This window comes from Oryctolagus cuniculus, chromosome 21 (genome assembly GCF_051225735.1).
Source record: "Oryctolagus cuniculus isolate XC-2025 breed Fujian yellow rabbit chromosome 21, ASM5122573v1, whole genome shotgun sequence".
Classification (NCBI taxonomy): domain Eukaryota; kingdom Metazoa; phylum Chordata; class Mammalia; order Lagomorpha; family Leporidae; genus Oryctolagus; species Oryctolagus cuniculus.
This window is the reverse complement of record NC_142887.1, coordinates 16,931,881-16,958,448: the sequence shown is the minus strand read 5'-3', so window position 1 is coordinate 16,958,448 and position 26,568 is coordinate 16,931,881. Positions and strand designations below refer to the sequence as shown.

General features: G+C 52.3%; 1 long non-coding RNA gene across 1 annotated transcript; it reads left to right on the top strand.

The window, feature by feature from the left end:
• The first annotated feature begins 21,420 nt into the window (after positions 1 to 21,420).
• Positions 21,421 to 24,138, top strand: LOC127484713 (uncharacterized). Its single transcript, XR_007911909.3, has 2 exons — positions 21,421 to 21,555; positions 23,882 to 24,138. It is a non-coding gene; the product is annotated as an uncharacterized LOC127484713 (long non-coding RNA).
• Positions 24,139 to 26,568: the final 2,430 nt, after the last annotated feature.

Here is a 26,568-nt window from a genome sequence, read left to right as displayed (position 1 = left end):
TTGTGGTAAGAAGTATGGACGCTGGCAGGGCTTAGTGGTACCGCAGGCTAAGCCCCCATGTGGGATGCGCCGGTTCCAGTCCCTGCTGCTCTACTTCCAACCCAGCTCCCTGCTAATGTGCCCGGGAAGGCAGTGGAGGATGGCCCAAGTACTCGGGCCCCTGCTATGCTTGTGGGAGATCAGGATGGAGTTCCTGGCTCATGGCTCTGGCCTGGCAAAGCCCAGGCTGTAGTGGCCATTTGGAGAGTGAACTAGCTGTTGAAAGCTCTCTCTCTCTCTCTCTCTCTCTATATATATATATATATATATGTGTGTGTGTGTGTGTGTGTCTCCCCCTCTCTGTATCACTCTGCCTTTAAATTTAAAAAATGTCTTGGAGATACAAGGACACTAGGATCACTGATGTAGTGTCCAATGCCCACGTGGCCACTTGCTTGTTATATGGTCTTTGGCAAACATCTTCCTGTGTCTTGGCATTCAACTCCTTATCTGCACAATGCATGCTGTGGTCTCACATACCCCACAGTGCCCTGCAGGGGTTAAATGGGACAGTACAGGGCGACGCTTCACCAGGACTTGTCCGTCACATACCGCGCACTCGGGAAGTAGAGGTGACTGTCACTCTGACAGCGAGACCACCCTTCACCTGAAATGCTTGCGATTGGAAGTGTTTTGGATTTTGAATTTTTTCAGATTTGGGAATATTGGCGTATACGCATGAGATAACTTGGAGGGGGGACTTGTTGTGGATCAAACAGGACTTGGCTCCCCAGGACCCAGGAAGACTTTGGACCCCAGAGTGTTATGTTAACAGTTAATGGTTGGTGATTTATGGTGGAGGCTTGACCTCGAGGTGGTGGCTAGGAGGTGGATCTGGTGGGAGGTCTTTAGGTCACTGGGGGCCGCCATTAGCAGGTGGTGCTGGCAAACACATTGGTTATGTAAGCCGAGTTCAGCTGGGCCAGTCTCTCCATTGCCAGTCTCCAGCCTAAAGGACCTGCCCAGTCCTGAACCGTAACCTCCAAACCATGAGCCAAAAGAAACCTTTTCCTCCCAAGAAGCTCTCGTAGGCTCTTTGAAAGTGCTGAGAGGTCGACTAGCACGGGAGCCAAGTCTGACCTTGAAATGCTTCATGCCCCTGTGCTTCTGACGCAGGTGGACTGCAGGCAGTGTCTTCTGTATTTTCAGGGCACTTGCAGTTTGACCGTGACCCGTCCCGTGAGTTCAGGTGTGGACTCTCGCCCCGGCAGCGTCCTGTCAGCGGGCACAAAGCTCCGGATTTGGGTCCGGATTTTCATGGTGCGGTTGCTCATCCTTGCTATGATTCTTTCTGTTCCCCTGCCCTCACTGCCTAAGGCTCTCTGTGGGCCATCACGACTCTTTGGTGCCTGAGTCTGGGGGAAGTGGGTAAGCCCCCCACTCTGCCTCAGCACGTGGTCTACAAATGCGTCCGATCCCACTCTCTCGTTAGACTGAGGACAGGAGAGGGGCCCTCCGGGAAGGGGGATGGTCTGCTCACGACCCCCGTCAGTCAAGACACGGCCACCATCTTTAACCACCGCATACGTGCCAGGCATAGAACTTGCATTGCTGTACACGTCACCAGCCCATTTTCCAGATGGGGCAACTGAGGCTTAGTGAGGATTTAAACAACTTCCTCAGATTCCAAGGACACTAAGAACAGGGCATTCCATCTCCCAGTGTCTTGCGATGGCACTCAGACACATTCCCCACCTTCTAAGAATTAGCCTCTCCTCCGCCTAGCGGCGCCGGCACACCGGGTTCTAGTCCCGGTTGGGGCACCGGATTCTGTCCTGGTTGCCCCTCTTCCAGTCCAGCTCTCTGCTGTGGCCAGGGAGTGCAGTGGAAGATGGCCCAAGTGCTTGGGCCCTGCACCCCATGGGAGACCAGGAGAAGCACCTGGCTCCTGCCATCGGATCAGCGCAGTGCGCCGGCCGCAGTGCACTGGCCGCAGCAGCCATTGGAGGGTGAACCAATGGCAAAGGAAGACCTTTCTCTCACTGTCCACTCTGCCTGTAAAAAAAAAAAAAAGATCCTCTCCATCTTGGGAGGGTGATCAACCATCTTGGCTTAGTGGTCCCAGGAAGTCAGACTTTCAGGGCTAAAACCAGGCTGCCATTTTTTTATTTGTTTATTTTCATTTTATTTTAAAAGGCAGAGAGACGGGTCTTCCATCTGCTGGTTCACTCCCTGCATCAGCCCGAGCTGGACCAGGCCAAGGGCAAGAGCTCAGAACTCTGTCTGGGCCTCCCACGTGAGTGGCAGGGGCCATCACCTGCTGCCTGCCAAGGTGCACGTTAGCAGGAAGCCGGATTGGACGCGAAGCAGCCAAAACCGGAACCGGGTACTTCAGCAGGGGAAACAGGATCACTAGCGGCAGACTCACTGCTTTTCCAAACGCCTGCCCCCTTCGTCCTCATTCTGTTGCTGTGATTGAGTCCAATGGACTGGGTTGTCCGGGCCGCGAAGCCCAACACTGCAGCCGTGGCTCCCTGGGAGGGTCTTCTCGCTTCGTCGCTGCACGGTGAGGGCACCCCCTGGAGAGGGTAAGGGACGTGTGAGCTCGGGTCTCTCTTCTTCTCCTTTGGAAATGGCAAATGCCATCCTGGCGACCCACACTCGTGCTGTCATCCAACCCAGACTACCTCCCTACGTGTGAACCTGGGGGCTCGGTTTCCAACACATGAATCCAGGGAACATTTAACGTGGGCTGCAGTCCTGGGCCAAGCCTGGGTCACTCTCCACCTTGGGGTTACAAACCCCAGAGCCTAAGCCACCCGCCTCTGCAGCCCACCCTCCAACAAGCACTCTGTGCCGTGCTGTGTGTCAGGAGTGCTGTCCACCACCATCTCTGGGATCCTCGCTGATCTTCCAAAGTCACCTTAGGGCATAGCATACTAAAATTAAAGCGTGCGTTAAAATACATAAAACATGAAACAGCGAAAGCAATGGAAACAGCTGAAATAGTATAATAAAACATGTCATTACAGCAGATTAGGATGAAAAATAGTTTCTTGCATTATGCCCTGAAGGTTGGCAAACTGGGACTTAGTCACTATGTCAAGAAATGTACACACAAACGCACACGCCTAGATATTTATACACGAAATCTCCCAAGCAGTGCAAACAGCAAAGACGGCAGAGTTGTGTGCGTTTCGCGTAGATGGCTTGTGCTCTCGCCCTGGTTTCTGCAGGGTCCTCGGGTTCACTCAGAGGGGTGGGCAAACATTCTAGAATCTGCAGCGTCCCAGGCCTCTGCAATTTCCCTCGCCGAAGTTCAAAGCAATCTGGGCAAGATCAGCTTTCGGATCCTCTCTGGACTTTTCCCTTGGTTTGTGAGGCTCCTGATCAGCCCACGTGACACCGCATTCCTGCTGCTAATGGGTTCACAGTCTGTTTTGCCATATGGGGGAGGTAGAATTTCCTAAAGGCAAGCCGAAAGCCAACTTTCTTTTTTTCTCTCACTATTACTCTCATCTGGGATTGACTGCACCTCTGATTATTCTGGACTGTCCCAGTCCCAGCTGCGCTCACCCTACATCCCACGGAACCCCCCAGTCCTGGGCAAGCTGGGATGGTCAGCGCCTACAAGAGCCTGCTTTGTGGCTCCTGGAAACAGCATTCCACTGCCTCCTACGGCTGTGACATTTTTAAGTTCAACACAGGCCAAGCCAGTGAGGTGGCCTCAACTCACTCCTGCACCTTCCTTTCCCTGTTGGGTGCGAACAGGAACAAGAGTCCCCTGTGATGAGAACTAGCAGAAAGCCAGGGATTGTTTACACGTCACCCAAGTCCCTTGAATGACAGCTGTCCGTCCAGGATCAGCTTCCGGGTTCCCCTTTCTGGCTGCTCTTAGGATCTGTTTTATGTAACCGTCAGAGTCTGTCTCTGATAGCGAGGCATATTTACTCTTCTTCCTGAAGCTAATTGTTGGGAGTTGTGTTCTAAATACCTCTTTGATGTGCTAGGAGCTCCCCGGGAGGTAAGTAAACAGACCAGCCAGCGTTGGCCAAGAGGTGTCTGCAGAAGGGCACTCGGCTAATTCCCGGCGGCTCGCGGACATTAACCTCTCCAGCTCGCTCTCCTTGCTCACACCCTCGTCCTGTAATCATCCTCATTACCCGTAATCACATTTTACACTCGTGGGTCAGTTTTGCTTCCTAAGTGCTCGAGTCTCGCCTAATGAGTAGCTTTGAAATCTAAATAATGAAGTAGTTGCCCTTCTCAGGTTTCCACCAGTGGGGAGAAGGCTCTTCCGCTGACCTTGGGTTCAAGTGCATGCACACACACGTGCAGGCACATTCATACTCGCGGATATGCATGCACACACATACACTTCTACGCACGGGGATGCCCACGTGCATACACACATCCCCACATGCACACACAAACTCATGGGTGCATGCACACAACACGTACGTTCATGATTCATGCCCCCGGCGCATGCACACCACATATAACTCATACCCAGGGGCACACATGCACACACACGCATTCATATTCACAAGCATGTGAGTGCACACACATAGTCTCTGAGCTGTGAGTTAGGAACTAGCACCACATCATTGCCTTCTCTTCAAGATACAAATAATCATGAAAGCTCTCATTTCTTTTCTTTCTTTCTTTTTTTTTTTTTTTTTTTTTTTTTGACAGGCAGAGTGGATAGTGAGAGAGAGAGAGACAGAGAGAAAGGTCTTCCTTTTGCCGTTGGTTCACCCTCCAATGGCCGCCATGGCTGGCGCGCTGCGGCCAGCGCACCGCGCTGATCCGAAGGCAGGAGCCAAGTGCTTCTCCTGGTCTCCCATGGGGTGCAGGGCCCAAGCACTTGGGCCATCCTCCACTGCACTCCCTGGCCACAGCAGAGAGCTGGCCTGGAAGAGGAACAACCGAGACAGAATCTGGCGCCCCGACTGGGACTAGAACCCGGGGTGCCGGCGCCACAGGCAGAGGATTAGCCTAGTGAGCTGTGGCGCCGGCGAAAGCTCTCATTTCTGAGCACTTAAAATCTGCCCGATTACTGGGCTAAAGGCACTGTGTTCAGGTCTCGTCTTCACACTGCCGGCAGGGTGATCAGCCCATTCTATAGACAGGGAAACTGACTCAGAGTCACCCAACTGCTAAGTCCCAAAGCTGTACTGCGGCCAGTGTCCCCACGATGGCAGCCAACTCAGGCCGTTTGGAGCCCCTTGTCCACCATCTTTGGGCAGGGAACCCCTAGTGGTGGGAAGAGGGGCAGCATTTTGCCTGCAGAACCCTGGAGGCAGGTGGCTCCACTGGAGTGGCTTTATGGCATTGTGGCACTGTCCACCCTGGGCCTGGCCAGGACTGAGGAGGGGGACCTGGGGGCCCATACCCTGGCTGGCCACTGCTGTGCCAGCCCAGCTCACTCTTCCCCAGTCTCGGTCCCTCCCCTGATGTCAATGGCACTTTTCCTCTTTCCTCTGGCCTGGGGCACAGCCCCGTCATGTCACAAGGACCTCAGAGGAGACAGGAACCTTCCAGCTTCTCCACCTTCCTGGGCTTTGGGAAACCAGGATCTAGCGAAGAAGACTTCTGCTGGCAGCTTGAAGCTATCCGAGGCGTCCCATGTCCCGGGTTGGCTTCAAGGGCACTGCCACTTGGCTGGGGGAAGGGCCCGCTCTCTACAGGTGTTTCCGCAGAATGCCAGGGATCAAAATTACACGCCTTTGCCTCCCGGCTGCAGGAGCAGCCTGCCAGGGGGTTCTGGCCCATGAGTAATTCAAGAAGCACAGGGCTGGGAACTGCAGACTCGGGGGGATCTCCCTTCCGCAGGAGGATCTTTGTCCCCCGGCACAATTGTGGAAAATTGCAGTGTCATCTGCTATGCCGCGGAACTGCGTTGTGCAGGTGACACTTGTCAGGGCTGCCTCGTGGAGTAGCATGTGAGGGGGACACAGAGCCAAAACCCGGAGCAGCTTTGGTCCGCATCGGGAATTGTCTATCTCGCTTTTCTCTTTGTCCTTTTCAAGAACACGGGGGAACAATGCCAGCAGAGTCTGCTCTGTTGGAGCGTGTGCCTCGGAGGACGGGGCAGTGGCTCTGTCTGAGGACATCTTGATGCTGGGAGGTGGCAGCGAAATGCCCAGACTGTCTTCAGTGCCCAGCCTGAGGGTGTTGGGCAGCCGCTGCCCCACACCACCAGGCAAGCCGGAAGCCGGGACTGTGGGGTCCCCCTGCTGACTGCTTGCACTTCGGGGACTTTGTAGAATCAGTCCTGGAGATCACAATTTATTTCTTCGAGAGAGAGTCACTGGGGCCGACAGCGCTGCAGATTCTCTCACTTGGGAGAGGCAGTCTCTGGGGCCCAATATCTACCACCCTGGCTGTGTGACCTAGAACAAGTCGGTCAACCTCTCTGAGCCTTCTTTTGTCTTTTAGGATGTCTTGTGGCCTGTGAAGATTAAAGAATTAGTTTCTGAGTGTCTGTCCATGGTACCCAGGGCTAGCCCTTCCACTGGGCACAGCAGGTGCACGCTGCCTGTGGCTGTAGCAATGCTTGTAGGAGCCCAAAAAACATGTGGCTTCTTGAAATAACCAAGATATATATCTTGACAGCATTGCTCTACAAGTGGATGCAATGGTGGCTGGATTCTTTGTGTATCTGTTCACGATTTTATAGAGAAGCGAAGAGACAGACATATGGAGCAAACACTGCCGCCTCCCAGCTCTGCATTAGCAGGGAGCTGGGAACTGAACCCAGGCACTCCCCCGATGTGGGGCATCTGCATCTTAGACACCAGGCCAGACACCATAACATATAAACCTTGGTCCAGATGTGGCCTGCTGACCCTTGCACAGTTCTTTGAGGCTGCTCTTGGGATCCTCACCTCGGAGGGGGAGAGAGGTTTGGGGGCCGTCAAGGTCGCGTTTCTGATAAGCCCTGTATTCTCTTTCCTGAAAGGCATTCTCGTTGAGTACCCACACAGCAAGGAACCTGACCCTGGCCTCGATGGGGTCACAGGCAGAGCCCTCGCCCAGCCATTCCTCCCTGTTCCTGTCCCTGCACTGACCCAGAAGCATCCACTGGTGGCAAATGTCCCTCAGTGCCATGACCAGGTGTGTGCCCAGGCCTGGGCGAGGAGGCAGATTTGCACCTTGGGTTTAGCAGGTGCGTGGGCGACTATTCCACAGGCCTCTCCAGCAAAGCTAATTATCCCTCCACTCCCTCAGATGCAGGCAAGACTGTGGAATTACTGATGTGACTGAGGTTCCCAACAGCTGCCGTTTGGGGTGGCCTTCTTGCTCTGATCTGGCGGCGCCAGGACTTCTAACCGCCCCCATGTGCAAGTGTCCCCAGCCGCCCGCGGGCCTGGAACCCGCCATGGTGGGTGTGAAGCCTTGGGCAGCCTCTGGAAGGTGCTGGTCCCAGGGAGCTCGCCCTAACAGGGGTCCTGGGAGCCTTGGGGAGTTGATAGCCACACGGCGGGAGAGCATCTCAAAGCCAGGATGAATGGGATGCTGGGGGAAGACAGAAACACACAGGGGAGGTACCAAGAGGGGAGGAGGCAGGGTCGTGACACACTCATTCATCCATCCAACTCATATTCCCTGAGCACCTGTCTTGTGCCAAGCCCAGGGGGACAGCAGCAAACACGGACAAGGTCCCTACTCTCACGGAATGCAAGGACCAGCTGGGAGACGACATATAAGCCATGATTCAATCCGTATCTCAGCCCCCGCAGCCTCGTGGGGGCTGGTCCCTGGCCTTGTCTCATCTCCTGCAGCCTCCCCGGCCCACCAAGCTCCAGCCCCTTCCTCATGAATGCTCGTTTGCATCCTAGGCCTTTGCATGTGCGGTTGCTGCAGCCTGGAGCCCCCTTTCCCCTGAATTTTCACAAGACCCTCTCTTTCTCCACTTTCAGATCTCAACAAAAATATCCCCTCTGGGCTGGGCACTGTGGCACAGCAGGTTAGGCCACCGCTTAGGGTGCCCGCACCCTATATGTGAGTGCCAGTTTGAGTTCTAGCACCTCCACTTCCAACCTAGCTCCTTGCTAATGCCTCCTGTGAAACAGCAGGTGATGGCTCAAGTGTTTGGGCCCCTGCCACCCACCTGGGAGACCCAGATGGAGTTCTGGGCTCAGGGCTTTGTCCTGGCCCAGCCCTGGCCATTGCAAGCATTTGGAGAGTGAACCAGCAGATGGAAGATCTCTCTCTTTCTCTCTCTCTCTCTGCCTTTCAAGTAGATCGGAAAAAAAATAAACATTCTTTTAATGATTCCCTCCCCCAGAGAGGCCTCTGCTGACCATCTCAGGTCCTTAAAAGCCAGCCCCTAGTCCGGATCATGGAAGCAAAGTAAGAGTTGATAAGCAATGATAACTGGTGATGCAGCCCACACCTGGACCACAGGGAATGATGCTGGTGGGCGTGGCCTACTCAGCAAAGGGCTGGGCTGGGGAGGGGCTGGGTCAGGGACGGCCTCCTGCAAGGGTGATGTTCAATCCGAGGCCTGAAGGATGGGGAGGAGCCAACCTGGGAGGAACCGGAGAGTGGAGAGAAGATTCCAGGCAGAGGAGCCGTGTGCCGGCCAGAGAAGGCCCCTGGCTGTGTAAACAGCAGGCATTTTTCAAGGACCTGCCGGGACACCGGGTTCAAGTCTGGGTAACAGTCCAGCTGTCCCCCAGAGGCCTCCTTGTGGTACAGGCTTGATCCTCAAAACCTCGCATTAACAGAGTAAGGCTGGATCTTAATGCATTTGTGGTGTCTGGGGGCGGGGCCTGCAAAGTGATTGATTGGCTTAGGCTATGGGTGCTGGTTCTAGTCCCTGACTGGATGGTGGTGGCTTCAGAAGGGGAGACCACTGCCAAGGTGGAAGGCGGCGTGTCCCTGTCCTTCTGCTTCCTGGCCCACGACGTGACCCCTTCTCTGCACCTGTTCTACCATCCGCTGCCCACAGCAGGCGGCAGAACAGTGAGGCTACCGACCGTGAGCTGTGAATCTCCAAACCATGAGCCAAAACAAACCTCCTTCCTTCATACATAGCTTCTCGAGGGTGTTTTCAGTAAAGTGGGGGAAGCTGCCTAGCTCACCGTGGGTGGTCGGGTCTGGGTTCAAGTTCTGGCTCTGCTGCCTCCCAGCTGTGTGACCCGTGGGCAAGTCCCCGCCCTCTCGGGAATGGCCTTCTTGACCTGTGTTCTGAAGGTTAGGTCAGATGGTGCAGCAGAGAGCTTGGCTCACTGTAGGAACTGAACGGGTGCTCATTTCTGTCTCCCTTCCCTTCACAAAGTCGCCAGGGGCCACTCCAGGCTCGGCCTTCTGGAAAAGTGGGGCCTCGCCACGCCCTGCCCTCGGCACCTGAATCCTGCACCCCCGGGTGCCCGACTTCTCCCGTCTGCTGCAGCTGGGCAGTGAGAGCAGCCCCGGGTCGCCCAGTCCCTCACCCCTGACTGAGGTCGGGCGGTGAGCCGGGCTGGGCTCGCTCAGGATCAAGGGTGCTCCACTCCGCACGGTCCAACCTGACACCGCAGAGCAGAGGCGTCAGCAGCCAAGGGGAGGAACGCGCCCCACCCCAAGCACAGCCAAGGAGCCAGGGGTGCAGCTGGGGCCTTTCTGGACGCTGATTTTGCTCGGGAAGTGAGCATGAGGGATTTTCCAAAAAGCTCGTGCAAAATGTTTATCATGAAAAAAAAACAACAACAAACGTGGATTTCAAATTTTTGGGGGGCAACAAAATGGATCTTTCTCAAAATTTATATTTACTTATTTTATTTAAGAGACACAGTGAGAGGCCGGCGCCGCGGCTCACTAGGCTAATCCTCCGCCTAGCGGCGCCGGCACACCGGGTTCTAGTCCCGGTCGGGGCGCCGGATTCTGTCCCGGTTGCCCCTCTTCCAGGCCAGCCCTCTGCTGTGGCCAGGGAGTGCAGTGGAGGATGGCCCAGGTGCTTGGGCCCTGCACCCCATGGGAGACCAGGAAAAGCACCTGGCTCCTGGCTCCTGCCATTGGGTCAGCGCGGTGTGCCGGCCACAGAGCGCCAGCCGCGGCGGCCATTGGAGGGTGAACCAACGGCAAAGGAAGACCTTTCTCTCTGTCTCTCTCTCTCACTGTCCACTCTGCCTGTCAAAAAAATAAAAATAAAAAAAAAAAAGAGACACAGTGAGAGAGACCTTCCATCCACTGGTTCACTCCTCAAATGCCTAGGAACTGGGAAGTCAATCCAGGTGTCCCACTTGGGCGCTGGAAACCCAAGTCCCTGAGCCACCGCCCTGCCTTCCCCGGCTCCTCCTAGAGTGTGCGCTAGCAGGAAGCAGGAAGCAGGAAGCAGGAAGCAGGAAAGCCAGTGCTTGAACCCAGGCACTCTGTCTGGAATGCAGACAGGCCAAGCACTGTCTTAACCACTCCGCCAAACACGGGCCCAAACAAGTGCGTTACTAGAATTCATTCCATTTGTTTCTTCTACCCTTTCAAATGTGGCTGCTAGGAACTTCTATATCACACATGTCATTCTCAGCCTTTCCCACTACACAGCTCTGCCTCCCGCCTTCCATCCGGGTGTCAGTTCCGGGCCTGTCTCCCTGCTCCAGGCACCATGGTTGCTTGAGAGCTGGAATCCTGGTAGGAGATGAGCTACCGTGTATCAGGCACTCACTATGTATTGGGCAATGTATTGGCTTTTTTTTTTTTTTTATTTAGAGGAGTTTTTGGAATAATTATACATTCACAGGAAGTTTTGAAATGGACAGACAGATCCTCCCTGCCCTTCATGGGTTCTCACAATGAGAGCGTCTTGTATAACTTCAGTGTGATAGCAGCAGCAGGTACAGCTGTCTGAGAACTTGATCAGATGTAACCGGTTTCACCTGCACTCACTCGGGCGGCCGATGCTATACAGTTTTATCACATGCATAGATTTGTGAAAACAGCACATAGACAAGGTACAGAACTGTTCCACTACCAAAGTCTGCCTGTTGCTGCCCTTTGTCATTACAATTCCTCTTCCTCCTGTCCCTGGCATCCACTGATCTGTTCTCCATCATGTTGTTTTGAAAATATTATAGCATTAGAATCATACAATAATATGATTTTTTTAAAAAAAGGTTTATGTATTTATTTGAAAGGCAGAGTTACAGAGAGAGAGAAGGAAAGACAGAAAGAGAGAGAGGGAGGAAGAGAGAGAGGTCTTCTATCCACGGGTTCACTACCCCAAATGGTTGCAACAGCCAAGACTAGGCCAGGCTGAAGCCAAGAACCAGGAGCTTCTTCTGGTTCTCCTATGTGGGTGCAGGGGCCCAAACACTTGGGCCATCTTCTACTGCTTTCCCAGGCACATCAGCAGGGAGTTGGATTGGAAGTGGAGCAGCCGGGACTCAAACTGGCGCCCATATGGGATGCTGGTACCACAGGCCGTGGCTTTTACCAGCTAAACCACAGTGCTGACCCAGATAATACGATCTGAGACTGGCTTCCCACCCACCCACCCACCCACTCAGAATAAAGCCCTTGCAGTACATCCATGTTGTGGCATTCCTCAATAACTCCTTCCCTTTTACTGCTGTATAATATTCCACAGGATGGATGTACCGCCTTTTTATCTAGTCCATCTTCCAACGGAGGGATATTTAGTTGGATATACCCTCAGTTGGAGATAATTAGGAATAAAGTTACCGTAAAGGTTTTCATGCGAACATAGGCTTCCATTTCTGGGGTAAACACTCAGGAATGTGGTCACGCACTGTGGTTTTAAATGGCACATCACTTAACGATACGGTCCCTATTCTGGTAGGCGACATGTTCCAGTCGGAAATACGAGCTTTGAAGAAATACTCCAGGACTTGGATCTTGACTCCCCTGCCTCCAGCTGGCACTGCTCTCAGTTTACTGCTCTGAAGAATGGGCGTGTTTAACACAACTCCCAGGGTTTGGGAGGCTGAGAACGAAGCATATGCAAATCTCACACCCAGCGCTCTCTTAAGTGTGAATCCCCCCCCACCCCAGTGCAAATTCCTTTCTTTGCCTCCCCATGCCCGGGGCAGGGAAGGCGTCCGAGCAGCGTTGCTCCAGGAAGGAAACTAGGGGTGGGAGGTGGGATAGACAGAGCCTGGAGCCCCGCTGGGGTTGCAGAACAGGTAGGCGAGCTCACAGACACTGCGCACAGCCAAGACCTGGCCTAGAATAGAAGCCGCCTGCGCTGGCTGGCTTGGAGCCCTTTCCTGGAGTGATGGGTGGCAGGTGCACGCTGCTGGCTGGCAGGTGCTCACCGTGTGCCACGACCCCTTCCCTCCCCGAGGGCTCTCCGACCTTCCTCTTCCTCCTAGCACCGAGGCCTGGAGAAGACCATCTCTGCTGTGGTGGGCTGTCTAGGACTAGCTAGTGGTCCCTATATCTTGAGCATTTATTATGCACCAGACAGCATGTAAAACAGCCCCCACATAACCCCAAGAGAGAGGGGTTGTCATTTTCCCCATGTTGCCCATGAGAGAACTGAGCCCCCCCCCCCCCCCCCCCCGCTGTCCTGCTCCACTGCGACCTGTCTCCACCGGTCGCCATCGCACTACTCCGTCTCCTCCGCCCCAACCGCTAGAGAAGGAACCAGTACAACGGCACACAGGGAGGGGCCCGGGGTGGCCTGAAACCCACCCTTGAGGGTGAGGTTGGGCCTGAGGTCACGTGTATGAGTGAGGACTCTCTCACCGACCTGCGGAAGTCCAGCTCAGCCTGACTTCCATCAAGAGGGAGACGTGCTGGCTGGGTCAGCGCAAGGCGCAGGGGCCCTGGTCCCAGTACAGCTGGAAGCAGGCGCCACAGCAGCACCCCAGACGCCTGTCTGTCTTCTGCTTGCCCTCTCTCCACGGTGGCTTCCTCGTGGAGCAGCCAAGGCTGAGCACCGCGGGCGTCAGGGCTGCCTCTGAGCGCTTCAGCGACCCCCGCGGGAAGAGAGAGCACGCAGAAGAGTTCTTCCCGAAGTCCCTGGGAAAACAAAAAGAGAAGCTTGTGTTGGTGCAAAGCCTTCTGGAATCCGTGTGCTATCAGAGATGACCCCTTAAAATTTGTACGAAAATGTGGCCCCTTGAAGTTCCCCAGAAGCGCCATTTGGGGTGCCACATATGTTACTGGAATTTGGGGTGCCATACGATATCACCATATGCTGATTAATAAATCCCCAATATTAATAAGCCCGAGAGGGTTCTCGTCTAATATTTAGAGAATTCTAAATACCGGCACAGATAAACGAGGCAGCATGGTACATTTTAAGCTTTTATTTAGTGCAAAAGATGCATAGGAGAGTGAGAGCTTTATTTGGAGGAGCATCTAGGCCAGGAAGACTATGGCGTGGCCTGAAGGCCACATGCCCTGGAGGCGCAGGGCTACAGCCAGCCCCCTCCTGGCAAGAGGCCAGGGAAGAAGAGAAGGCCTGGACACACCGTGTCCCGGCTTTTAACCCACTTCCAAAGGGGAGTGGTTAATTAACCTGATTGGCTAGTGGGCACCCAGGTGTGGCCAGGTAGGGGCATGCGGTCACACAGGGGCATGGTGAAGGTATCAGGTAGGGCGTGAGGTCCCACAGGGGCGTGGCGAAGGCGTGGTCTTCCAGCCCACAAACCTAATCGATTTTAACCTATATGCCTGCCTACTTCCCATGCATAATTTTTTCACAGAACACATCCTACAAAAACTTTTTGAAAACTCCTCTTATGCACGTATTTCAAGTATTTTTGCACCAGGGCCCGGGGCTGTGACGCAGCAGGTTAGTACCCTGGCCTGAAGTGCCGGCATCCCATATGGGCGCCGGTTCAAGACTCGGCTGCTCCACTTCTGATCCAGCTCTCTGCTGTGGCCTGGGAAAGCAGAAGATGGCCCAAGTCCTTGGGCCCCTGCACCCACGTGCAAGACCCAGAGGAGGCTCCTGCCTTCAGATGGGCACAGCTCTGGCTGTTGTGGCCAACTGGGGAGTGAACCAGTAAATGGAAGACCTCACTCTCTCTCTCTCTCTCTCTCTCTCTCTTTGCCTCTCCTCTCTCTGTGTAACTGACTTTCAAATAAATCAATCTTTTTAATAAATTAATATTTTTAATAAATCTTTTTAAGTACAATGGATCCAGGCAAATCAAAGAATGAGGAGTGCACCCCCTCCCCCACTCCCACCCAACCCCCATGGAGTGGTTTTAGCTAAGTTGTGGATTCCGGGAAGAAGGGACTCCCTGTGGTGAGAAACGTTGAAAAACTCCCAGTGGCTGGAGGAGACCAAACAGGCCATGTCCTAGGAGCTGCCAGACATTTCAAGAGCAATTGTTTGCAAACGACAAGCTTTCAGGACACGTTAAGCTTGAAGTTACCCATTTTGGCATCTCTATCCGGGCTTTCTGTCCGGGCTCTAGTGGACTTTAGCACTTCCGTGCCGCAGGAACCGGGAGCTGCACATGGAGGGGGCAGTTGTCAGCTCACACGTCAGCCAACCGGATCCGCTCTTTGCCAAAGGGAGGCACGGCAATATCGGGGAGACCCCCAGCACCCCATGCCTGCATTTCTTTAGGTGTGGGGACAAGAGCACAGTGAGAGACCAGCTGAGATGCCGACTTTGGGTTTCCAGGAAACTAGGGAAGCTGAAGAGGTGTGGGCTGCTCCCTGTAGCTCATTTGGAATTCACAGCTTTCCTTGTGTCATTTTTCTTTACAATTCTGGTTAACCCTGAGGAAAGGGACAGAGATACCAGACAGAACAAAATGCTCTTGAGAGCCATGGGTTTGTCGGTTCCTGCTGTATCTGCACGAATACTTTTTGTCCCCCTAACACAGGAAATGTAGAAAACCAGCACCAGCCGATTTAAAATGGGGGGGGGGGGGAGCCAGGCGTGCACGCTGCGTACACACACACACACACACACACACACACACACGCTTTTCAGCTTCTTCAGAAACTTGCCCAAGGCATTCTGGCCAGGTTGGGCTGGGATATTGTGACGTCAGGCCAGCCATCAGCCAGTGAGCTCTTGGTTCTGGCTTCCTACTCTGCATATTACAGTTGCATTGGTTCAAATTTCAGGGCCATCTGTATTGTGCTGGTTCCTTTATGTTCAAGGTTATCCACACCAGGCAGAGGACAAATTCCACTCCTGGCCTTCCTGCCCAGCCAGATTTAAGTAGGTTCCTCCTGGGAAAGGGGCCTCATAGAGGTGTTGAAATCCACCAGGGCACAGAGAGGAAAGGTGTTGCCAATCCACAAGGCGTGGAGGCAGGAGTTGGCTCCAACACTCCCCCTGTACTGCCCAAGTGATTTTATTATCTATTCTTTAACTCAAACTCCTTAGCCCTGGAATTTGGGAGAAGAGAAATCAGAGGCAGGTTACTTGAATTACCATACTTGATTTTATCTTGTAGACTGATAGCTCAGGCATGTGAATTGAACATGCAAATATGTGCAAAACAATATGCATAATTTAAGATCCTCAAATTAACAGGAGGAAACCATTGAGGAGCCTTACTGCTTTTCCCAGAGCACAGTTTTCCAAGAATATCGTAACTAATGTATTTTCATGCTGACTAGCAGGAGGGCTTGGAAATTAGAAGGAATTTGAAGTAAAAGCATCAAGGCAGCTGTTAGCAGCAAGAAAAACGTAGGGAGTTTGTGACATTTAAAAATGGTTGAATTTCAGGGCCAGTGCTGTGGCGTAGCTGTTAGAGCTGCCGCCTACAGTGCTGGCATCCCATATGAGTGCTGGTTCGAGTCCCGGCTGCTCCACTTCCAATCCAGCTCCCTGCTAATGGCCTGGGAAAGCAGTAGAAGATGGCCCAACTCCTTGGGCCCCTGCACCCACAGGGGAAACCTGGAAGAAGCTCCTGGCTCCTGGCCTCTGGCCCCTGGCTCCAGATCGGCCCAGCTCCGGCCATTGTGTTCATTTGCAGAGTGAACCAGTGGATGGAAGTCTCTCTCTCTCTATCTCTCTCTGCCTCTGCCTCTCTCTAACTCTGCCTTTTAAATAACTCTTTTAAAAAAATAGTTAAATTTCACTTATTCAGGTCTTATTTCATTCAAATTTTATGTAAATCACCTCAAACAAACTTCCCTTTACCCAAACACTAACCATAAATAAGGCATCTCTATCTAACTACAAGAGAGTTCTGGTTCTCACCCCCAAGGTTTGATTAAACAGTTCTGGGCAGAAATAAATCAATTATAATAGTCCCAAATATTTCTGCCCAAATGGGTCAACTGTGGAGAAGTTCTGTTTTCATCTCCCAGGTCACTTTTTTTTTTTTTTTGGACAGGCAGAGTGGACAGTGAGAGAGAGAGAGAGAGAGAAAGGTCTTCCTTTGCTGTTGGTTCACCCTCCAATGGCCGCCACGGCTGGCGCACTGCGGCTGGCGCACCACACTGATCCGATGGCAGGAGCCAGGTGCTTCTCCTGATCTCCCATGGGGTGCAGGGCCCAAGGACTTGGGCCATCCTCCACTGCACTCCCTGGCCACAGCAGAGAGCTGGCCTGGAAGAGGGGCAACCGGGACAGAATCCGGCGCCCCGACCGGGACTAGAACCCCGTGTGTCGGCACTGCAAGGCGGAGGATTAGCCTAGTGAGCCATGGTGCCCGCTGAGAAAGGCAACTGTGACAGCCCTTCACGCTTGTGGACTCCCTCAGCTGAAGCAGTTCGAGCCAGTGAGCCCCCCCCCACAGCCGAGTGCCAGCCAAGAGCGGGTCTGGCGTGGGGGTCCCACCCCCATTTACTGGGCTACGTGTGTTCTTTCCCATGACACTGCCTTCCTCCAGGCCCCGGTCCTGCCTGGGTCTCCATTTCTCCCCTTATCTTAGAGAGAGACTGCGGCTTCCTTCCCAATTTGATCTTAGACTGGGAGAGTTCTCTGAGTGTCCTTTGCTCCTTATCTTGGGTAGGAATCGGCAGTGGTCAGGTTGTCAGCCGTTCCGCAGCTCTGCTTTGGGGCAGAAGCCCCACACTCAGGGCTCAGGTTCGGGTGCTGCGCTCTGATAAAGCTCCCCTCCCCCCAGGCCCGGTTGGGGGTGGGGCGGCCACTGCTGGGTTATCAGTCTGGTTCACGTGGACCTGTGGTTGTTGAAGACAAGACAGTGGCAGCTTGGGGGCCATTGGCACCCCACCCTGCTTCCTCCTCCCTGAGCAGGAAGTGAGTTTGGATTTCAGGGTACAGGACTTGGCGCAGCAGTTCCCCAGTGCCTTCATTTGGATCCCATTTGGTCCCTGGGATGCTTTGCATTCCCTTATTCTGGTTCTGACTTCTCCCTCTTGGGAGGGGCTGTGAACACTCACAGAACTTGCCTACGTGTGCTCTGGCTCTAGCACGATGCCTTGTACTTGTCTGTTGACAGGTGTCTCTCTGACAGGTTCCCGTGTCATGACTATGGGTGTCCAGCCCGTCATTAAGGCCCCGGTGCCTGGCACAGCACTTGACACAAGTTAGGTTTTGATCAGCGTTTGGTGAGTGACAGCTGCCAAGAGAGACCAGAGAAGCCAGGTGGGAGGGATCCAAGCAGATCTGCAGGGAGAAGTGTGCTGGTCTAGTTCCCGAGGTCAGATGAACCCTGGAGACTGAAAACTGCAAGGTGCTGTGGATACAGGGGCCTGGGTTTGGCCAAGTGTTAGCCTCAAGTAGTCTAGGGGTGATGAGGTACTCAAAGGCTTTGGGGTGAGCCATCAGCGAGAAGGGAAGACAGCACTCAGGGACTCAAGGTTAGGAAGGCAGGTCTGACCCATTGTCCAGGAGGAACCATGAGATCAGAGCCAGTGGTGTGTGACCATAAATCACTCCGGTGCTTAATGCAGGGGCTGAAGCCAAGATGCTTACCAGATACTAGAAACAAAAGCCAAGCTAGCAAGGTCAAGGCCAATGGTTCGGGACAAAGGCTTTGAATGAATCGGCAGTGTCTGTGGTTCACTTGTATTGAATGCTGGCTGTGTGTGTGGGGTGAGACCGGCCAGCTTGAAGGCACGTGGCCAGGCCAGGCCCCATCAACATTCAAACATTGGAACAAGACCAGGAAGCAGCCACTCCAGGCCCCGGCTCATAGGGCCAAGAATCCCCAACTGAACTGGGAGGCTGGGATCCTCTCCAGGAGGGAGGGGAGACTACGAGTGAAGGCTCAAGTGAACCCCAAACAGAAGGGGCAATCAGTGGAGATCCAGGCGGTTGGACGGTCCAGCAGCAGGAAAGAGCAGCCATCCCTGGAGAACTGAGACTGGAGAGCAGCACCCTCTTGTATACTGAGTTCCCCCACCCCTCTGGCTAGCCATCCGATCATTTAGTCACTCAAGCATCAGAAAGAAGGGGCAAATGCAGTGTCTCTGATATGCTAACCTCAGAACATACTCCCTGGCGCTGAGGTCCTGCTAACACTTGGCCAAACCCAGGCCCCTGTATCCACTCAGCTGTGTGCAGCTGTGAATCTAACTCATCTATAGGTCTTTGAAGCCAGGGGCTACCTTGTAGCTCTCAGAACAGAGACAGGATGGGTCTGAAAGTCAGGACTGGGAGGTGGGGTTCTTAATAAGCATAGTTTCCCCGGATTGGCTAAAGCAGAATAAGGACACAGGCACACACACTACCCATGCTCCAAGTGTCAGTCTAGTTGACCTTCTCAGCCGCTATACATAGACAACTCTTGACTGCCAATGCGTGGATTATCTACCTAATGATCCCAACACCTACAAACCTCTCCCTGGCACCACTCTATCGGTGCGAATTAATTTCTGTGTTAGTCAAAGAAGAACATAATTAGGAAGGTAAATTTGCAGAATTCGAATTACATAATGCATGCCCAAGTCAAATAGAAATTATTATGGATTAGCACAGAGAGCGACAGGGTGGAATCTCCAGTCGCTGGCTCTGTGAGTGTTTATGCAGGCAGGGCCTGGGGGGGGGGGGGGGGGACACAGTTCCTTGGAGTTTCAAGCTTGTGGCTGTAAAAATAATTGCTCATGGGGAATCATCAGAGGAACAAGATGCCAGAACCTGTTAAGGAAGTAGGAGAGAAAGGCATTCGGTTTGCGCGGAATGGCCATCAGGTGAGTGATTAACAGGCTCTTGCCCAACTGTTACATATGCTGGAGGCGAGCATAAGCTTCTTGTCCAGGAAATTTCAATAACAGATCACTGGGGGCTATGGCTCATGCAAAGACTTATTGGAAAACTCGATTTATCTGTATTTTATTTGACTTAGATATTTTAACAGATGAGAGCCTATAGATCTATCTCAATAAAACTACTTAAGAATTATTTATGGGTACCGAAATTTGAATTGTATGTAACTTTAATGTGTCACAAAATATTCTTTAAAAGTTTTAAACATTTATTTGAAACAGATAAAGAGAGATCTCCCATCTACTTGTTCATTCTCCAAATGTTTGCAACAGCCAGGACTGAGCCAGGAACCCAGAATCCAATCCGGGTCTCCCACATGGGTGGAAGGGACCCAAGTATATGAGCCATCAACTGCCTCCCAGGGTGCAGATTATAGGAAGATGCGTGGGAGGTGAAGTCAGGGCTTGACCCAGGCCCTCCAGGAGGGAATGTGGGTGCCCCAAGCAGCAGCTTAACCACTGTACCAAGCTCTCGCCTCCCCTCCCTTTTTTTTTTGATGACCATGAGACCCCCCCCCACTTTTATCTGCAGGTGGGGAGCAGACAGGAGGGAGCAGGTTGGCCAGGACACTCACGTGTGGCACTGTAAGCTCTCACTGGGCTCCAGCTATTTTCGAAGTGTCATTTTATCCCGATAACCTCTCCACCCCGCGCGAAGTCATCTTGATGATCTCTATCATTCGAATGCAGAAAAGACAACCCAGAAAGTGTCAAGGAACCCTCATTCCACGGCAAAACCTCCCTCGCTGTGGGGAAAGTTAGGAGCCAGGGAGCCTTTCGAGTCCCGCCTTAGGAGCAAGCTGCTGGGGCCGCCCTAGCAAGGGCCCTCGGCTCACTTGGGCCGTGCTGGAGCCGCCCCAGCCCTGCTGCACGTCTGGGCCACTCCCGTCAGACACCCAGCGCTGCTACTTCAGGAGGCTTCTGGGACCGGACCTTTCACCCGGACTGGTTGATGGTTCCTGCAAGCTTTCTGCATGGTGCACCCGACTTCCTCTGGAACTTTGTGACACTTCCTGAGGACAGGAGCCGTGCTACTCTCATTCCTGTGTTCTCCCCACAGCTAGAACGGGGCTTGGAGCCGAGTAGATATTCAGCGACAAGGCTTTGCAAAGTCTAGGTGTTTTTGTTTTTTTTTTTTTATGGTTTTCAAGCCTCACTGTCTCCGAGGCCTACAGAAGAGCCCGAATCGCTTGGCACAGTAGAGAGGCCCTCCCGGATGGGTGGCGGGGCACGTGGATGGCTTGCCAACCACACTGGCATGGCAAGATGTTCCCTGCATGTTGCGTCACGAAGCCTGACCAGAGAGTCTGTTCTCAGGGTGTGGGCATGTCTGCAAATGGGGGAGGGGCTTCCGAAGGCCCAAGAAGAACAAAGCCCCGAGGTAAGCTTCTTCTGGGGCAGCTAGTTTGAAATCCAGAGACTGAGGTTGTGGTGCGGTGTGTTAAGCTGCCACTTGCGACCCTGGCGTCCCCTATCAGGGAGATGGTTCAAGTCCCAGCCGCTCTGCTTCCGATCCAGCTTCCTGCTAATGTGCCTGGGCAGCAGTGGAGGATGCTCCAAGTACTTGCGTTGCCTCCAACCACGTGGCAGATCGGGATGGAGTTCCTGGTTCTTGGCGTCTTGTGGCCATTTGGAGGGAGTGAACCATTGAGTGGAAGATCTCTCTCTCTCTCTCTCTCTCTCTCTCTGTGTGTGTCTCTTCATCTCTCTCTGTTGCTCTGCCTTTCAAATAAATAAATACATCTTTTTAAAAAATATTGAAATCTATGCACTGTTTTTTTTATCATTCCTTTTTTAGGAATGGCTTGAAGACCCCACACTAAGCACTGCTATTTAACACATCAACTGGCACGCTGCTGGCAGCTTCCCAGTGAGCACCCACCGTGGGTCAGGCATGAAGTTGGGATCTCGTCTCATCCTCAACAAACCAATGATGCAGTGACGTTGACAGATTGAAGTAGAAGACTTGGGGAGTGTGAAAGCCTCGGGCTGGAGAGGAAGGGGAGGGGAGGGGAGAGGAGAGGTTTTCAAGGGTGAGGGTGAATGAAAGCTGGGAATCTAGACATTTTGGTGTGTGTGTCGGGGGGGGGGGGGTGCTACCCAAGGGAACAGGAGGCGGAACAGGACATTTCAGGAAAACAGAAGGGAACATGGAGGCGGAGCAATCAGGAAACAGCCAGGCCAACGGGCAGCTGTTGAAGCAGGAGCTTTGGGTCACAGAGGAGGCAGCCGCTGTCCAATATTGGGTTTTATTTGCCCGCATGGTTAATTATTGCAGCGGCGTCTGATAAGGCAGCGGCCCTCCTGCAGGGAGCTGGGGTTATCTGCACTTTTACAGCCCTGTCATGCAGTAATGGAGCAGATAAGCTGCTAGGTGGTGGCCACTTGGACACTCATTAAAACCTCTGCTGAGAAAGGGAGCAAGGAGAGGGGACAGTCATGGCAGGAAGAGACCAAGGAGAGAACCAGAAGGTAGGTGGGATCTGAGCTGGTACAATGCCCCCTCCACCGACCTGGGCTGCCAGGGCAAGCTGCCTGAAACCTGGCCCAGCCCTGGCATTCCTGGAAATACGGACACCCAAGGTGGGCCTCTGTGCGAGGTGCTGAGCCCATAGCTCCTTAAGCAGCCCAAGCCAGAGGGATTAGCCCTTCTTCTGCTGGAAGACATGGTGTCGTGGCATTTGGGGAGTGAACCACCGGATGGGAGTTCTCTCTGCCTGTCCCTCTGTCTCTCAAGGAAAGGAAGAAAGAAATGGAAAGAAGAGAAGAGAGAAGAGAAGAGAGGGGAGAGGGAAGGGGAGGGGAGGGGAGGGGAGGGGAGGGGAGAGGGGAGGGGAGGGGAGGGGAGGGGAGGGGAGGGGAGGGAAGGGAAGGGAAGGGAAGGGAAGGGAAGGGAAGGGAAGGGAAGGGAAGGGAAGGGAAGGGAAGAGGGGCTGGCGCTGTGGCGTAGTAGGCTAAGCCTCCGCCTGCAGTGCCCGCATCCCATATGGGTGCTGGTTCGTGGCTGCTCCACTTCCGATATAGCTCTCTGCTGTAGCCAGGAAAAGCAGTGGAAGATGGTCCAAGTCCTTGGGCCCCTGCACCCACATGGGAGACCCAGAAGAAGCTCCTGGCTTTGGATCAGCCCAGCCCCGGCCATTGCAGCCATTTGGGGAGTGAACCAGTGGATGGAAGATTTTTCTCTCTGTCTTTCCCTCTCTGTAACTCTATCTCATAAACAAATAAATAAAATCTTTAAGAAAAAAGAAAGGAAGAAGTTAATGAAGGGAGGGAGGAAGAAAGAAAGAAAATACATATTCAACCTTTGAGTTACAAAAAAATTCTTCAAAAAGGCCGGTCATCTATTTTTTAATTTCAATCCATTGTTCATCAAGTTGAGTCAAGAAAGTCCCATGCTCAACTTAGAGGTCAGTAGTAATTTGAACTTTATATAATAGTGACGTATTATAAAATACTCTTCTTCTGATTTCATCTCCCAACCGTTTACAAGTGTGGAAACCATCCTTAGGCTTCTACATCCTTAGCCCAATTTGCTGCCTGTTTTTGTGTGTGCGCCATGCTGGGTGTTTCTGTGCAGCCCACAAGCTAAGGATGGTTTCCACACTTATAAACATTGAGGGGGAAAAGCTCAAAAAAAAGAGGTAGACGTTGCGATGTAGCTGTGAGCTACTGCTCCGGACGTCTGCATCCCACACCACCTGCTTCAAGTCCACGCTCCTCCGCTCCCAACCCAGCCTCCTGGAGCTAGTGCACACGCGGGAGGAAGCAGGTGATGGCGCAAGTGGTTGGGTCCCTGCCACCCACGTGGGCGACTCCTCCTGACTTCTGGTCTCCTGGCTTCAGCCTGGCCTGGCCCTGGCGCCTTGTGGGCTTGTGAACCAGCATGAAACATGTTTCTCTCTCTGACTTTCAAATAAATGAAAATAAATTTTTGAGAATGTTTGTGACACACGAAGATTACATAAAATGCAAATTTTGGCACCTACAAATAATTTTTAAATAGCTTTATTGATACAATTTATAGATGCTAGTGAAGTTGTTAAAAATGTCCAAAGATTTCTGGTATATTGAAAGGGTGCCAAAAAAAACTCAATGTCAAAATAAGCAGTACTTTAATATAATATTTTCAAAATAAAAATTAATGCCCAAACAAATCCATGATGAACAAAATACTAGCCTTTGAAATGGTGAGAAACTCAGTAACAGAGCTGTGCCAAGCCGTGCTGAAGACTGAAGGGAAAAGAAAAATCAGTGACACAGATTCTACCTTGATTTTAAATTTTAATATACTTTTTTTTAAAAAAAAGATTTTACTTTATTTATTTGAGAGGCAGAGGCAGAGAGAGAGAGAGAGAAAGAGAGAGAGGTCTTACAACTGCTGGTTCACTCCTCAAATGGCCTCAAAGGCTGGAGCTGTGCCAATCCTAAGTCAGGAACCAGGAGCTTCTTCTGGGTCTCCCACGCAGGTGCAGGGGCCCAAGGACTTGGCCATCTTCTACTGCTTTCCCAGGCCATAGCAGAGAGCTCAATCAGAAGTAGAGCAACCAAGATTCAAACTGGCACCCATATGGATGCTGGCACTGCAGGTGGTGGCTTTTTGCCCGCTACACTACAGCGCCGGTCCCTTAAATTTTAATATTCTGTCCATCATGGATTTTGTAATTCGTTTTGATTTTTTTAAAAAAATACATGGCATTTGGGGCTGGTGCTGTGGCATAGAGGGTAAGGCCGCCATCTGCAGTGCTGGCATCCCATATGGGCGCCAGTTCAAGTCCCGGCTATTCCTCTTCCGATCCAGCTCTCTGCTATGGCTTGGGAAATCAGTAGGAGATGGCCCAAGTCCTTGGGCCCCTGCACCCACGTGGGAGACCGAGAAGAAGCTCCTGGCTCCTGGCTTCAGATTGGTGCAGCTTTGGCCATTGCAGCCAGTTGGGGAGTGAACCAGCAGATGGACGACCTCCCTGTCTGCCTCTCCTTCTCTCTCTGTGCAACTCTGCCTTTCAAATAAATAAATAAATCTTTACAAAAAGGATATGGCATTAAAAGATTTATCTTGATTACTGAGCTTCTGTGTACCATCTTGAATTTTGCACCCAAATCAAGTCCAGGGCTTGGTGTCTGAGTCTGTGGGTAAAAGTGGCATTTAAGGTGGAGTCAGAGTGACAAAGCGGGCCAGTAGCTGTGAAGGATAGCAAACTCCTAGCACCTTGCATAGGACGTCGTTTTCTCCTGTATTGTAAAAAACATTTTCACAACTTTACCAACGTTTTCAAGAAAGTACTTTGTTTCATGATTCTAAAAATAAAAAATAGTCACTGAGAAAAACATAAAGCACTAAACAGTAAAAATAAAATAAAATAAATTTCACCCCAAATCCCATCACCCAGAGATAGTTGCTGTCATTGTATTGGGCACCTGTCCTTCCAGAATGTTCTCCCTATAGGTTCACATGGGCACATCAGTGTTGAATTTACAGAGAGGAGTCACCAGCCAGAATGGCACAGGTGTGTTTCCATCTCAATAAATACAGAGCCACAGCATCATTGAAAGATTATTCCTTTATTTTCATCTTATATGAAAGGCAGAAAGCCAAGAGCTCTTCCATCCACTAGTTCACTTCTCAAATGCTCACAACAGCCAGGGGGAAGCCAGGAGATGGGAACCAGTCTAGGTCTCCCGCACGTGTATAGCAGAAAACCCGGACAGCTGAGCCGTCACCTGCTGCCTCCCGGGGTGTGCACAGGCAGGAAGCTGGCTTGCGAGCAGAGGAGCTGGGACTCGAATTCGTCATGTGGGCATCCCAATGGGGACTTAGCCACCGGGCCCAACCCCTGCCCACACAGCTCCAGCGTTGATGCCTACACAGTACACCAACACATGCACACAATAAAACCCCGCCCGCGAGCATCTGAGCTTTCTTTTTCTGTTAAGACATTTCTAAAGAAAAATAAATCACTTTGAATCACTCCCTACCACACGCTTTGTTTGTACCTTCTCTTCCTGTCTGTGGCTCAGGGCATATTTTCACATGGCTGAGGTCACGGTGGACGTTCAGTTTCATATTCTGCAAAGCTTGAGGGTTTGTACAAAACCAGTCCCCCGTGTTTTTTAGACTCTTTATCCAGTTTTCTCTTTTTCCAGGGCTCAGCAAACATCATGTGCTCTTTTTGTTTGTTTGTTTATTTCAGCCATTTTTAAAGAGGTTTTAAAAAAACATTTTTGGGTTGCTGGTGAGAAAAAAAAATCAGAAAACAGGCTTCTGGCTGAATGTGGCCCACGAGTGTGCCAGCCCGTGTGTTATGTTGCCGCCCCTATCTCTCAGTGCGGGGAAAGTCTCTACATACACAGCTTTTTCCGTCTTTTCAGCCATTTCCTTTGGATGCTTTCCCAGGAATGAGATCCTGGATCCGTGGGCAGGACCGTCTTTCATGACCCCTGACATAGATCGCTTTATTATAAAGCTGCTACCCAGCACCTGTGAACACACGGGCGTAGGCTCCTTACAACCTTGCCAGCGCCTGGTCTATACTCACTTGGCTGCTCTAAAATGATAGGTTGTTGACATTTGTCCATCTGATTATTCTCAAAGGAGGGTTTTGGGTTTTTTGCTTTGTTTTGTTTTGTTTTTCACAAGTTCCATTGCTCTTCGTTGAGTCATCGTAGAGGCCGTGTTGGAATCGGCTGAGAAGGAGCCGTCTTTGAACCGCTTCCTCCAGGTCAGAGACAAACGCTCACTTGGTTCAAACGCACGTGTGCCGAGAAGCACGGCACAAGTCTTGCTGTGTTAAAGCAACAGAGAAACCCACGGAGGACTCCTTGCTCCACGGCCGCACAAAGATCCCGAAAGTGGGTCGAGAAGGAATTCATCCTGCGGGTTCCAGTAATTAGAGTCGACAAAAGGATGGAAAGTTCAGGAAGGACTGGGGGCAAAGGGGGCGGGAGGGGCTCTTGCAAGGCCCCTGATCTTGGCGCACTGCCCCCTGGACGCTGCGGCCCCAGCACTGGCAGCCCCCAAGGGACTTTCCTTTCCCCCTCTTCTGGCTTAGAGACTCGCGTTTGGCTTTTCCTCCAGCGTGAAGTCAGATGGTGCCAGAGGCGGAATGGATCCCACTGGGAGATCGTCCCCTTCTCAAGGGAACGAACACTCCATGCTTGCTTCCTTCGTATCCAGCACAGGTGGAAGTGACTTCTCCATCTTCGCAGGAACCCAACATGACATGAGCTGCTGCTTTTACTTCTTTTTTTTTTTTTTTTTTTTTTTTTTTTTTTTTTTTTGACAGGCAGAGTGGACAATGTGAGAGAGAGACAGAGAGAGAGAGACAGAGAGAAAGGTCTTCCTTTGCCGTTGGTTCACCCTCCAATGGCCACCGCGGCCGGCGCACCATGCTGATCTGATGGCAGGAGCCAGGTGCTTCTCCTGGTCTCCCATGGAGTGCAGGGCCCAAGCACTTGGGCCATCCTCCACTGCACTCCCGGGCCACAGCA